Source organism: Chiloscyllium plagiosum, unplaced genomic scaffold (assembly GCF_037043375.1).
Source record: "Chiloscyllium plagiosum isolate Xiang-an unplaced genomic scaffold, Cpla_swu_hap1 HiC_scaffold_5, whole genome shotgun sequence".
NCBI classification, from domain to species: domain Eukaryota; kingdom Metazoa; phylum Chordata; class Chondrichthyes; order Orectolobiformes; family Hemiscylliidae; genus Chiloscyllium; species Chiloscyllium plagiosum.
The window spans coordinates 1,047,003-1,061,943 of record NW_028270143.1 but is presented as its reverse complement, the minus strand read 5'-3'; the positions used below and the strand labels follow the sequence as shown (position 1 = coordinate 1,061,943).

Here is a 14,941-nt window from a genome sequence, read left to right as displayed (position 1 = left end):
AGCATAGCTGAAAGACCTACCTGATGCTGATATTCCTGAAGTTGTTCCTTCTGTGCTGCTTTCATCTACATAAACAAAGACAAACAAAGATGTCCTTCAATCATTGAGTGTTCTTGCAATAACATTTGATATCATGTAGATTCACCACCTTACCTCATTCCAAATACATCACAAGACAAATCCAAGGGTCAAACCTCAATGTTTCCTCTCAGGAAGGTATAGAAGATTCCAATGCACTATTGTGAAGAAGGGCCAGGTTGACGTCAATATTTATTTTTCAACAACATCACAGAAATACAGTATCTGGTCATTATCACATCGGGAGCTGGATATGAATACTTTGGCTGTTTGATTTCCAATACACAAGTGACTACGTTTCAAAAGATTACTTCATTACTTGCAAAGTTCTGCTAAACGTCATGTGGTCCAGAAAAGTGCCATTTAAATGTAAATCTTTCTACTTATCGTCACCAAGGACACTCTGAATGAAATCAGCCACAGCTACAACCACAGGAACAAGGTGAGGACAGACAGTTCCAATGGCTATGAAGCTGACTGCAGCCACGGTCCCATTCCCCCACTGGGTAACAAAGGCAATCTTTTCACAGCATTACACTCGATGCATGCACCCAACCCATGCCCAGAGAACCAGTGTATATACAAAGTGAGCTGTCCTACCACAAGGAGTGTAATAGAGCAGACTGCTGACACCCTGACACAAAGCTTTTACTGTCTGGACCATGTGAAGAAGCCCTGCCGTACTCAGAAAAGCATTCTTTCCCATGACACAACCTCATCACCATGAGGGCATAGCCCTTGCCACCTGGTGATGCATCACCTGAAGCCAATGAATTCATTGTTAATTTCAATGTTGACCTATAACTGCTTCCCCAGCCATATAAATAAAAAATGTCCTTACCACTTGGAGTGGCAAAAGTGTATGAAATATCCTCATGGATGGTGGAGGAGTGTATCTGCAAGCACAAGCTGCAAGGAAAGCTGCTGAGAACTCTCTGGGTTGTCAAAAGGTTTGGGAGCACAGGCTGGTGAGGACCTCACTGCTGGCAGCTGACAAAGGAAGTAACACACCAAGGTGCTGGCACTTGGCAGACTATTGGAGACCAAGGCAGGGGAGAAGCATGAGGTGTCAGTAATCAGGGATTTATCCATGTTCACAGGGAGGAAGAGGAGCAACAGGCAGGGATGTCGGAGGCAATGGCCCTCACTGCCTAGAGGCTGGAGCACGGCAGCTACGCTACAGAGACCCAGCTGCCTCCAGTATGTGATCATCTTGATTCATTGAATTGAACTAACTTTATTGCCACATGTACTCAAATGAGTACAGTGAAAGGTTTCACTTACAGCGCCATCTTAGGTACAAAGTACCTAGGTACAGATTGTTCAGTACAAGTTCTTAGGAAGAAAGTTAGAAGAATAAAGAAATAAAACATCCAACATAAGCTAGAAACAGAGAAATAAAAAGTTCAGAACAGTCCTTCAAATCCAGTCCACACTGTCACTTAACCTTTAGTCTGCACTGGGCCTTGACTCTAAACTGTGCCTGGCTTCATCTCGAGGTTCGCGAGGCTGGAAGATCGCTCTAGAATCAACTTGAGGCTGGAGGTCCACACTGAGGCCACGCCAGGGTGACAAACTGCCATGGGCTACAGAAAGATCACCACGCTGGGCCATCAAGAGACTGTCACACCAGGCCGGGAGATTGCCACATGACGACACCTCGCAGGGCCGAGAGACCGCCCTACCAGGGTGGGAGACTGCCCCACCAGATCTGTACTGAGGCTGGGAGTTCAAGCCGTCGCCTCCAAGAAAGAACAGAGCCAAAAAAAACACAAAAAACAAAAAGAGTTAAAAGAAAAAGAGAAATGGACAGAACAGACAAGCTCCAGCTGAAGCGTCCTACTTCGCTGCCATCTTGGAAAGTAGGGGTGGATGTCATGGAGATCCAGGTCCACTTGCCTCGGCAATGAATACCCTCAGCATGTCAGGCTCATGTGACACAACCATTCCAGGGTCACCTAACCAACCCTGACCGGCCAAAGGTCACACGGCCGAGCATGTTTCCTCTACCCCAACTGTAGAATCTGAGACAACATGAAGACAAATTGGGGGGGAAAGTAAGTAAAAAACCTATTGAGGGCACTTTGGTGGCATGGGTAACAGCACACTACATAAAGTATCATGTTTGGATAAATTTGATTCATTTGCTTGAATTTCTGTCTGGCTTTGTTCAGGCCGCTATAAGATTCCATCTAGAAATTTGCTTGTTTGCAGCACTTTGATGAGGTGATTAAACCCTTGAGATGAACATTTCAATGCATAGCAAAGAAGGTTTAGAAGAAAAAACTGCTATTGGCTTGATTCCAGTATCACAGACAAAGAATCATCCAGATGAAAAAGCAGTGTGCAGATTTCAGTCAGACACACACAGAAGGTCTGGGACAGCAGAAGTGCTGCTAATTCAGCTGTCTCCAAAAACAGTATGAAATCTGGAAGAAATCCAGAGTGGCATAAAAATTAATAACAGGAAAGTTCCAATAACTGAGGACTGTTTATTTCATAGAACCCTTACCACCATGTGGAAACAGGCTATTTGGCCCAACAAGTCCACATCATCCCTCCAAAGAGTATCCTACTCAGACACATTTCCTTAAATGATGCACTTAACCTACATACCCCTAAACACTACGGGCAATTTAGCATAGCCAATTCACCTAATCTACACATTTTTGGACTGTGGGAGAAAACGAGCACCCAGAGGAAACCCACACAGACACTGGGAGAATGTGCAAACTCCACACAGACAATCACCTAAGGCTGGAATCAAACCTGGGTCCTTGGCGCTGTGAGGCAGCAGTGCTGACCACTGAGCCACTGTGCTGCTGCTTAAGAGATGAGTTTAAAGCTTAGCCAGGGGTGAGAGGGGCTCTGCCTGTGAGATCCTTTATGAATGCCCGGACTCCCTGTGCCACCACATGCTGCCCTTGAAGCGGCTGTGCAGGGGACGAGACTGGAAGATGCCTATGCAAAGGAAATCTGGAGACGAGTGCAGTGGTGTTTGCCAGCAGCTCTGTGACGTGGGACGGCGTGCCTACAGCCTGTTCTCCAGGACACACACTGAGATGAACATCAACTGTGCCTGGAGGACCATCAACTAAGTAACAGGTGCTCTTTGGTCTGCCCGAAACTTGTTGGTCTTCTAGTTGAAGGAGTTGACCCCGACTGAGTGTTATAGACTGGCAGATTCCAAGGTTCAGGACTACATGCTGAGGGACGCGCTGAAGCTTGGGGCAGCTGCTGCCAAGGCACGGTGGGTTAAGACCACTGTCTGAGGTCCTTCTGCTAAAGAATAAGGAGGGCACATTCAGTCATTGTGCCCCACTGTCACCTCAGCTATAGGCCAAGAGGTTGCCTGTAAATATAGAGTATGGTGGACATTAAAGACTTAATTTGTCAACTGTAAGAAAGAAGATCTGAGTGGGTTTATTGACAGTCCATGTACCAAAGATTTATTTTCTATGAATAAAGTAGATTTTTGAAATTAAAAAAAAATTTAAAGAACACATTAAATAACAAATAGGCTGCAGCAGCTGATCATCAAGGGTATCACAAAGAGATGCTAACTGAAGGAAATGAAGAGAATGCAAAACATTCCTGAAAAGAAATTGATTACAATCATGTCAACTAAAGAGAGAGCTTTAAAGTGGAGACAGGCTGACATATTAATAATATAGGAGTGTCTATAATGTGACTGCTGTGTGTAAAAAGATACAAGTAATTGACCACCAACATTTGTAAACAAATAGCAAAAATAAAGTACCTGGTCTGTCAAGCCAGTTTCATTCTGGAATATCACTTGTCCGGTATGACCATCAGCTGGAGTCATTACACAGCTATCACTACATCATCATTTGTTCCACATGTTCACTATGTGAGTTGGTCACCACTGCCACACTGAAAAGGATGGACTTCAAATATTCTGCAGGATCATTTGCCAAGTTGGATTCCTTCATGCTGTTCGGCATTGGCATCGGCTATCTGGCAGGACCAGTAATCAAGGAATTTAATGTCTACACCCGTCAGCATAATTTGTAGGCTACCCCATTGAAATCCTCATTGGAGTCCTCTGCAACTGAATCTGTGTACAACCCTGACGTTCAGCAAACTGGAACATACAGTCCCCAGCCCTGGCTACAGGCTATTTGGTGCCAATGGCTCATCATATGCACATCCTTTCTCTAAGCTGTTTTTTAAATTATACACACATTTAAAATTGAGCTAGTGGCACAAAAAGCAATAGTGTTTCTTCTTCACCACTGCCTTCCCGCTCATCCATCTATTACTTCCTCCATTATGGCCTGGCCAGATAATAGTTCTTGAATATCTCAAAAGGAGAAAAGAACATGGATAGGATATTGGTAAGGGAATAGGCAAGAGCGATACATGTCTATATCATTTGCAGCTCGTAGACCAGAAGAGATTGTAGGTTTTGAGAAGAAGGACTAGACATAATGATCACTTCATCATTGGCACCGAGTCCAGTGTTGTTGGTGGCCTCAGTAATGACTAATGTCAAGCACTGTCTCCTCCTTGTACAACTATACCCGTGCCCAATGGTTAGCTTCTGTGACCTCAGTTTATGAGTCACGCTGTTCTTTAGGAGTGAAGAGGGCCAGTGAAGTGAGTTTAGTGCAGTATGTTCGAGTGATGTGCCTGTCATGTTTGAACTGGGAATAACGGAATTTCAAATATAAATTACATTCAGTAATATTTGTGTTTCTGTGACCTTTGGTGGTAGCATTTAAAACTGGCAATAGGTCACAAACTGGCCATGTCCACAAGATGAACCAACATCACTGGGAGTTCCTTCCAATTGTGCTCAATTCTACACCTTCAAATAGGCTCCAAAAATGAAGTTGGATCCTTTGGAAGACAATAAGGTACATTTGAAATGATTATGGATGAATGCATTTTTTAAATTTACTAAGGAATTGATTATTTAGACCCAAATTTACTAGAAAATAACCTTATATATTTTCCAAAAGTCATTTTCTGTGATTTCAAATCTGTCCCAACCTAGCCTTTTTCTTTTAATTTAGGAAAACTTAGAAATTTCTTTTATCCTGAAAGAACTTAGCTTTTCATCAAAAATAATTAGTTGTAGGTTAGGGTTAGGCAAAGCTTATGTTATTTCTACCACATAAAGTGTGAATGTAGTGATATTGAAAATCAATAGACATTTACAACTTACTATTATTCATAGATATTGCATTCCCCAAGCACACATGTACCTAGACTCACTTTAAACTATTAGGTTAGAACAGAGGAGATCCTTGCAAAACATTGGCCAATCTGACTGTGTCACATGTGGTCTCTTCTGTCATACTGGGTGTAGTTTGAATCTCATGAAATGTGGAGAAAGAGAGGACTGCAGATGCTGGAGATCAGAGTCGATAAGTATGGTGCTGGAAAAGCACAGCCACAGGTAGCATCCAAAGAGCAGGAGAGTCGACATTTCGATCAGGAATCCCTGATGAAAAGTGTATGCTCGAAACATCGACTCTCCTGCTCCTCGGATACTGCCTGACTGGCTGTGCTTTTCTAGCACCACATCTCATGACTATACTAAGTACATACTGGTAATCTGCCACTGCTGGATGATTGAAAACTATCTGGTAAAGAAGTTTGGGAAGCCAAAATGAGCTTGTGTGTTGACACTTTAATCTAATGCGGGTCAATGGATAGAACTGGTGATCTTTAATATGCTGTGAGATTGTCTATAACTGTGGAGTGCCACTTGCTGAGGTATATGCCTTTCAGGACCAATACTGGTAAGATGTTAGCACTAACTCTCCTGTCAATTGTAACCTTTGGTGTGTGTCCTCCTGCCTTTTCAGGACACATGATGTTCATGGTTGTAAAAGCTACCTGTCATCTTACACTGTTGACATGGTGAGTAAGGTTAACAATATTGTTTCTGCTAAGTTTCTGCCTTGGAAGCATTGGACTGCATCACCTTAAAGCTACGTATCCTGGCTCCATGTCAGTGTAAATGAAAAACTGTTCCTTTCTTAAGAACAAAGGCTTGGTTGCATTGTTTTGAGAGATTGTTACCCATCTGTCAAGTGTCAGGAACAGTCCATTCAAGCTTTCTAGATTTGTCTACTGCACTGTGCTGTCCCAACTCAGCCTTTTTCTTTTAATTTAGGAAAACTTAGAAATTTCTTTTATCCTGAAAGAACTTAGCTTCTCATCAAAAATAATTAGTTGCACTTTTTTCATGTTAATGCGTTATCTACAAATTTGACAGCTGTCTGTACTCACAGAAACAGATGCTGCTTAAGCGTTAGAAACTCTCAATTCCTTTTTCATCCAAAGCTGTTGTCCAATTGATCTTCAATTAGTTTTTCAGATATCTACCACTGAGATATTCAATTTTTTTATAGCTAGCCAGCACTGCTATCTTATTATGAGTTTGCCACCAACAGGGTATGTAACCTGATGTGGCGATGTTTGTGTTATCTCCTGAGGCATAAAACATTGGATAGGGATATATCAATAGAAATAATCCAATATACATTTATTACAACTAAGAATGGTATATACAAATTACATTTCTCAGGCACAAGTGTCCAGGCTAATATTGCATCACAATCGGGGAACATACTTCCAACAGTGTCATTCTTCGAGGGATCCCAAGATAAGATGGAATAAGTGACTTTATTCCCTTAGGACACATGCTGTATTACAGTGATGATTTCATGAGTATGTCTCTTAAAGATGTACTGTCATAATGGCCATAATATATAATGCAGTGATAATACACTGATTTTTGACACTGCTTTCTTTTTGTGATTCCATTAATCAATTTTCAGCTCTTTTAATCAGTCTACATTAAGTTGCCACTCTTACATATATCACTGAAAATTATAAATCAAATGATTTCATTGCTATTGAATTGAGCTAGTTCATGATGGCTTTTCAGTTTGACTATATCCAAATGAATGTGATCAGGCTTAATTTTCAAGCTGATTATAAGTTTGGAGTCTAATCTAGACTCTATAAGTTTGGAAGCATCTCATGCCAGAACTGTTGAGTATAGCCAAAGTAGAAACTCAACATGAAACTCAACCCCAGAGAACTGGCTAAATTCGAAAAAAAAGAGTTACATTTAGACTTGAAATGTTAACTTATTTCCTCACTGCTCAGATGTTGCCAGAAGTTTCTACAGCACTTTCAGTGTAATCAGTTAACATCAGGTAAAACATATTCAAACTGAGTGGCTTGAGTCCAGCCTTAAGTTATATCTCAGACCTTATTTATATATTCCAAGCAAGCTGTCAGCATCCTTTGTGCTTCAACCAGTAGCTCACTTTGAAAAGGATTGACACTTCTGCCTTTTTCCTATCTCGGGTAAGTCCTGACAGGGGGAGTATGACAGGAAGTGCAGGCCGACTGGAGAACAATTGAATGCTGGGATGCACAACCCCCTTCTGTTGTTCCTGACTTCACATTAAAGTAATGCTTTCCTGACAACCACAGCAGCAATATCTGAATGTGCCCGTTCTACTACCTGTAGTCCTTATTCTGAGGGGCCTAAAATGGACATTTCACCTTCTATTAGAATATTGGCAAGAGGCCTATTGTCTATGGGTTGCCATCAAGGACAGCTGGGAATCATTAAAGGCCAATAGGACCAATATAGAAATAGGTATTTCAGAACTGTGTACGCACCATTTTGACACAGACGACAAAGGACGAGAGAACAAGAATTTGATTTGAAACTATAAAGTCTGTATTTCCTGCATGTCCTGGGAAGTTACATTGTTTGCATGCAAATTTCCTCAATATGTTAATTAGCATATGAAGTTTTATCTATTATTATGATTTGAAAATACAGTGAGGTTTGTTCCATCATCAAACAGGATTAAAGGTCTCAGCAAAGGCTGCAGTCTTCATTAGAGCACATATTGATAATAAAGGTGGGTGGGGGGGTTACAAAGATTCTTTAATTGACTCCTTTGCATTTTATTCACAACTAAAATAAGATTATGACCGTCATTCGTGTACCTAATTTACTAGTGAGTCACTTCACAGGTCACATGAAATAACATAATTCCAGTCTGCAATTAAACAGAACATTTTGCAGCTGAAGAATACAGCTAATCAGTTTTTTTTAGCAGAATGGCTATTAATCCTCCCACTATTAGAGCAAACAACACATCTCATAGTTAATTATAATAATCAACTTTTGTAAAAGTTCATACTGAACTTTGTGTAATATTCATTTTCTTGGCAAACATTTATGAGTCTATGTAGAAATAAAAATGAAATGATTCTTTTCCAGCTGCAGTTCAGAGTTCTGGAAGATCACCTGCAGTGAATTAAAGCCAAAGGCAAAAAAAAAGGATCTGTCTCTCTGCCACTGGGAATGACCCTGAAGGTATTGCCCATCGAAGCCAAACAATATTGTTCTTATTTTTGGCAAGATGTTTAAGTTACAGAAAGGTGTGAGAGCTGCTATTTCTAATCGAGTGATTTCTGTCATTAAGAGTGGCAAAGATGCTTTCTTTCTAGAAAGCTAGACAGAGAGAATAATTTCCTGCTGGTATGTTTTCCGGAATTGAGATCTGTAAGATTTGTATGGCATGGTAGGGCTAGGGCATGGAGATTGAAGTTTGGGTTGTTTTTATTGCATTTAATTAGATTTTTTTTCAGACTTTCACTTTTTTTTGCATTTTTGATCAGTTTTGTTTCACTCCGTTTCCATTCCTACCAGTGGCAGGAGCTGAAAACACTAATTTTAAGCATTTAAACACCTCGACATAGAATCATAGAACTGTTTCAGCACAGGGAGGGGCTCATTTGTCCCATTGTGTAATGTAAACGGAAAAATCAGCATTCCACATGGAATGTTGTTTGGTGTAAACAAATCAAAGATTACTAAAGAATTCCATAACAATACACATTTAAGGGTCAAAGAGTTTAACTTGTAAGTTTAAGACATGGCAGGAGGGCTCAGAGCCATGGTATGCTCCTCCTGCTTTTTGTGGGAAATAGGGTACAGTTCCGATGCTCAGGACCACAACATGTGCAGGAAGTGTTTCCAGCTGCAAGTCCTGGAAGCATAGGTTTCAGTGCCAAAGTACAGCTCTGGACACTGTGGAGCATCCGCACGTTTGAGAGTCATGGATAGCATGGGGATGGACAGGTGATCACTCTGCAGGTTAGGACTCCACAGGCATGGGAAGAAAAGATGAGCACCAAGCATAAAAAAAGCAGACCAAGCAGGCAGGGCAGGGGTCCCCTATGTCTATTCACCTGCAAAATGAATACTATTGCAGGAAATGAACTCTCAAAGGGAAGTAACACCAGCCAAATTCATTGCATGAGCTCTGCCACATTGGAGAAGAGGTAAACATGTAGAAAGACTATGATAGCAGGGGATTCAATTGCAACAGGAATGGATACACGATTCTGTGGCTACAGATGACCCTGAGGTAAGGGTCAAGGATTTCTCAGAACAGCTACAGGACATCCTGGAGGGGGAGGGTGAACAGGCAGTGGTTGTGGTACATAATAGTCGCAACAATGTAGGTTTAAGAAAAGGACGAGGTCTCAAAAGTAGAATGTAGGGTGTTCAGAACCAAGTTACAAAGTGGGTTGTCAAAGATAACAAGCTCAGGATTGCTGTCAGTGTTACGTGCTAGTCAAAGTAGAAATAGGATATACCAGGACAAACTGCACAGGTTGCACCTGGGCAGGACTGGAAATGATACCTTCGGGGGAATATATGTGAATACGATTTGGGAGGAATTAAATTAAAATGGCAGCAGGACAGGAGCGTCTACAGGGACTCAGAAGAGAGGGAAACAGGAGCAAAAACAGAAGAAAAAATGAGCAATAAGAAAAGTGATAAATGAAGAATTCAAGTGCAAGAATTGAACAGGGCTACAGTCTGAAATAATACAAATGGGACTAAGAATATGAAAACAATGAGCTTTAAGTCCTTGTGTCTTAATGCAGAGAGCATTCACAATAAAATAGAAGATTTTTTTGCACAAATAGATACAAACAGATATGTTATAGTTAGGATTATGGAGACATGACTGCAGGATGACCAGGGATAGAAACATGGGTATTCAGTTTTTAGGAAGGACAGACACAAAAAAAGGAGGTGGGGTAGCATTGCTAGTTAAAGAGTTTTAGTACAATACTGAGGAAATATATGAGCTCTGGTGAAGTGGAATCGGTGTGGATAGAACTTAGAAACATCAAAGGACAGAAAGGTAATGTGGGGCTTGTATATAGACCCCCAAAACTGTAGTGGTAACATTGTAGAAGACTTTAAAAAGGAAATTAGATTCCCTACAGTGTGGAAACAGGCCATTTGGCCCAACAAGTGCACGCCGATCCTCCAAAGAGTTACCCACCCAGACCCATTTTCCTCTGACTAATGCACCTAACACTACGGGCAATTTAGCATGGCAAATTCACTTAATCTGCATATCTTTGGACTGTGAGGGGGAGGAAACCGGAGCACCCAGAGGAAACCCACGCAGACACGGGGAGAATATGCAAAACTCCACACAGTCGCCCAAGGCTAGAATCAAACCCGGGTCCCTGGCGCTGTGAGGCAGCAGTGCTAACTACTGAGCCACTGTGCTGCCCAAAGTGACACAAGCAATCAGGAGGAGGGTCGCTGGATCCATTCTCTCCACAGGTGTGACCAGACTTGCTGAGTTTCTGCAGTAATTTCAGTTTTTGTTTCAGACTTCCAGTTTTTTGTTTAAGGGACAGCAGTAATTATGGGTGACTTTAACCTGCACATGAATTGGGCAAAACAAATCAGTAACAATCCTATTGAGGAGACATTCCTGGAATTTGTGTTAGATGGTATTCGAGACCAATATGCTGAGGAACCAACTCAAGAACAAGCCATCCTATATTGGGTTTAGACAAAAGAGGAAGGATCTCATAGAAGTCCATAAAATTCTAACAGGATGAGAGGGTAACTGAGGAAGGATGTTCCTGGTGACAGGGCAATCCAAAACCAGAAGTCACAATCTGAGGATAGAGGACAGACCATTTAGGACTGAAACAAAACCCAGAAATTTGTTCACCAGGAGCGTGGAGAACCTGTGGAACTCTCTGCTACAAAGTGCTGTTCAGATCAAACATTGAATGTTTTCAAGGATCTAGACATAACTCTTAGGACTAAAGGAGTCAAAGGGACAGAAAGAAAACAGGAACAGTTTACTGAGTTGGATTAACAGTTATGATTATATTGGTTGGCAGAGGTGAATCCAAGGGACCCTATCTTCTATATACATAGAGTCAGTTCACTTGTATACCAACCTGCTCTTATCCAAGAACATTAATCTAAAGTGCGCACATCACAGGACAGTTTTTCTTGGATAATGGATTTAACTTTGATTAGATCTTTCAGGATCAACACAAATAAAAAAAATACGACTGGCAGAACCAATGGGTGGGCAACCTCAGATAATAGATTAGAGTGGTGCTGGAAAAGCACAGCAGTTCAGGCAGTATCCGAGCAGCAGGAAAATCAATCTTTTGGGCAAAAGCCCTTCATCAGGAATAGAGGCAGAGTGGAGAGATAAATGAGAGGAGGGTGGGGGTGGGGACAAAGTAGCATAGAGTACAATAGGTGAATGGGGGTGGGGATGGAGGTGATAGGTCAGAGAGGAGGGTGGAGTGGACAGGTGGAAAGGAAGATAGGCAGGTAGGACAAGTCATGGGGACAGTGCTGAGCTGGAAGTTTGGAACTGGGGTGAGGTGGGGGAAGGGGAAATGAGGAAACTGGTGAAGTCCACATTGATGCCCTGGAGTTGAAGTGTTCCGAGGCAGAAGATGAGGCATTCTTCCTCCCAGGTGTCAGGTGGTGAGGGAACGGCAGTGAAGGAGGCCCAGGACCTCCAAGTCCTCTGCTGAGTGGGAGGGGGAGTTGAAATGTTGGGCCACAGGGCGGTGTGGTTGATTGGTGCGGATGTCCCAGAGATGTTCCGTAAAGCGCTCTGCTGGGAGGTGTCCAGTCTCCCCAGTGTAGAGGAGATCACATTGTGAGCAACGGATACCTGGACCAGGTAGTCATGGAGGGAATGGTCTTTGCGGAAGGCGGAAAGGGATGGGGAGGGAAACATATACCTGGTGGTGGGGTCCGTTTGGAGGTGGTGGAAATGTCGGCGGATGATTTGGTTTATCCGAAGGTTGGTAGGGTGGAAGGTGAGCACCAGGGGCGTTCTGTCCTTGTTACGGTTGGAGGGGTGGGGTCTGAGGGCGGAGGTGCGGGATGTGGACAAGATGCATTGGAGGGCATCTTTAACCACGTGGGAAGGGAAATTGCGGTCTCTAAAGAAGGAGGCCATCTGGTGTGTTCTGTGGTGGAACTGTTCCTCCTGGGAGCAGATACGGCGGAGGCAGAGGAATTGGGAATACAGGATGGCATTTTTGCAGGAGGTAGGGTGGGAAGAGGTGTAATCCAGGTAGCTGTGGGAGTTGATGGGTTTGTAAAAAATGTCGGTGCCAAGTCGCTCGTCATTAATGGAGATGGAGAGGTCCAGGAAGGAGAGGGAGGTGTCAGAGATGATCCAGGTAAATTTAAGGTCAGGGTGGAATGTGTTGGTGAAGTTGATGAATTGCTTAACCTCCTCGTGGGAGCACGAGGTGACGCCAATGCAGTCATCAATGTAGCAGAGGAAGAGGTGGGGAGTGGTACCGGTGTAATTATGGAAGATCAACTGCTCTACATAGCCAACAAAGAGACAGGCATAGCTGGGGCCCATACGGGTGCCCATGACAATCCCTTTGGTCTGGAGGAAGTGGGAGGATTCAAAGGAGAAATTGTTAAGGGTGAGGACCAGTTCAGCCAAACGAATGAGAGTGTTGGTGGAAGGGTACTGTTGGGGACATCGGGAGAGGAAGAAATGGAGAGCTTGGAGGCCCTGGTCATGACGGATGGAGGTGTAGAGGGATCCCTCTATATATATGCTTCTGGACTTTGGATTTTAAAAAAATTCATAGAAATATGATCATTGATTGCCAACTAAGCATTTGTTGCTCATTGTTAATTGTCCTCTTGGTCCAATGCTATCCTAGTGATATAAGTACACTACGGTGCTGTTCAGAAAGGGCCTCTAGGTTTTTTAATCCAACGATAGTGAAAGAATGGCATTATATGGTGTTTGGTTTGGTGGGGAACTTCTCGGTGTTGATATTTCTAAGTGTCTGCTGGCCTCGTCCTTCTAGATTGTTGAAGACTTTGATTTGGAACCTTAATGAGTTACTGCAGTGCATCTTGTATATAAGCACATGCTATTGCCACTGGATGTTATAGCGAAGGGAATGGATGTTTACGGTCATGTATCATTTACACAGACTGTTTGTTTTTCCTGGATGGCATCAAGTCTTGTTGGTGCTTCAAGTAAGTGGAGAATATTTCATTTCACTCCGATTTTGCCTGTTGGTAAGTGACAACCAATTAGGCGTCATATTATTGTACAATTTTCAACCATTTTTCTTTGAAAGTTATTATCATTCACAGAATCTGGACGTCACTAGCTATGACAGAAATTATTGCCCATCTGTAGTTCCCTTTGAGCTGGGGGCAAGTTGACTTTTTTGAACCGTCAGCAGTCTACAGTGAATATGTGCACCCGCAGTGCCATTATGAAGGAAGATGCAGGATTTTGACCCAGTGACAGTAAAGGAGAAGCTGAGAGGAGAACTTGTTCCCATGTGACAGCTGCTTTCTCCATTGTAGCCCAGCTCACTGCTTCCCTCTTATTTTATCTGCCAGTGTTGGCCGGCCAGTTAAAGGCCTGTTGGAAAGTGATTCAGGTTTGAATGGGATTGCACAATCTCCTCATCAGATTTTCAAACGCCAGTTTCTTTGGTTTAAGTGGGAAACAGGCAGCAAGCAAGTTTTTCCCTCTTTCCCATCTGTCAATGATTAAGAGGGAAGCAGCTTATCAGTACGTTAATTCAAACTGGAGAATAGTGAATTCATTCTGAACACCCGTGCTCTAGTTACAGACCCAAGAGAGTTTTGTACAAGGTTTGTCTTTGAATTCTTCATAGAAGTGCTTTCGTACTACTTTTGGATCTAATTTTGGAAAGACCAACATTGCTTTCATTTGTAGGAGGCCCTCACAACTTGAGTTGGTTTTGTTTATGTTTCAGGGAATTCTCCATACCAAAGGCACTGAGTAATAATTTGGTTTGTACACTGACTCATTTACATCTGTAACAAATTTCCTTGGCATTGTAAGAGTAGAAATAGGCACAGTTTTATTTTAAGTTCTAACCTTCTATCTAATTATTTCATTAAGGGCTAAAGGCCTAATAATTCCTGGCAGCGTGAAATTAAGATCCAATTGATTGATGACAGAATAGTGTTTATTTAAGGTGCACCAAAAGGATATACAAAGAGTGTCAGCCAAAGGACAATGAACATGTAATAAATTAGCAGTTCAAGATTGGCCAACCACAGCTATTTCAAGAAAAAAAATCTTGAATTAAATCTGGAATTAAGAGTGTAATGATGACCATGGATCCATTGGCAATTGTCGGAAATACCCATCTGGTTCACAAATGTCTTTTAGGGAAGGAAACTGCTGTCCTAACCTGGTCGGGCCTACATGTGACTCCAGACCCACAGCAAAGTGGTTGACCCTTAACTGCCCTATGGGCAATAAATGCTGGTCTAGCCCCCAACACCCTATTCCCGTGAATACATTTTAAAAATCTTGTCCTTCAGATCTTCCATTGTTTGCTCAGGGAACGTTCATCACACACTTTAATGCTCTTTTAAATTAGGATTTCATTTCTGAATTTACACCCATAATTGTGTCATTTGACAAGGAAATTATTGTAGAAACTATTAAATCATCTTCTGCTTCAG

The 14,941-nt window shown here is 42.3% G+C and overlaps 1 long non-coding RNA gene across 1 annotated transcript in view; it reads left to right on the top strand.

Moving 5' to 3' along the window:
- LOC148149858 (uncharacterized) overlaps positions 1 to 6,666 on the top strand; it is a 45,722-nt gene extending 39,056 nt beyond the window's left edge. Inside the window, exon 3 of the long non-coding RNA XR_015757147.1 lies at positions 6,641 to 6,666. This is a non-coding gene — a long non-coding RNA (uncharacterized LOC148149858). The remainder of the gene's footprint in view (positions 1 to 6,640) is intronic.
- Positions 6,667 to 14,941: the final 8,275 nt, after the last annotated feature.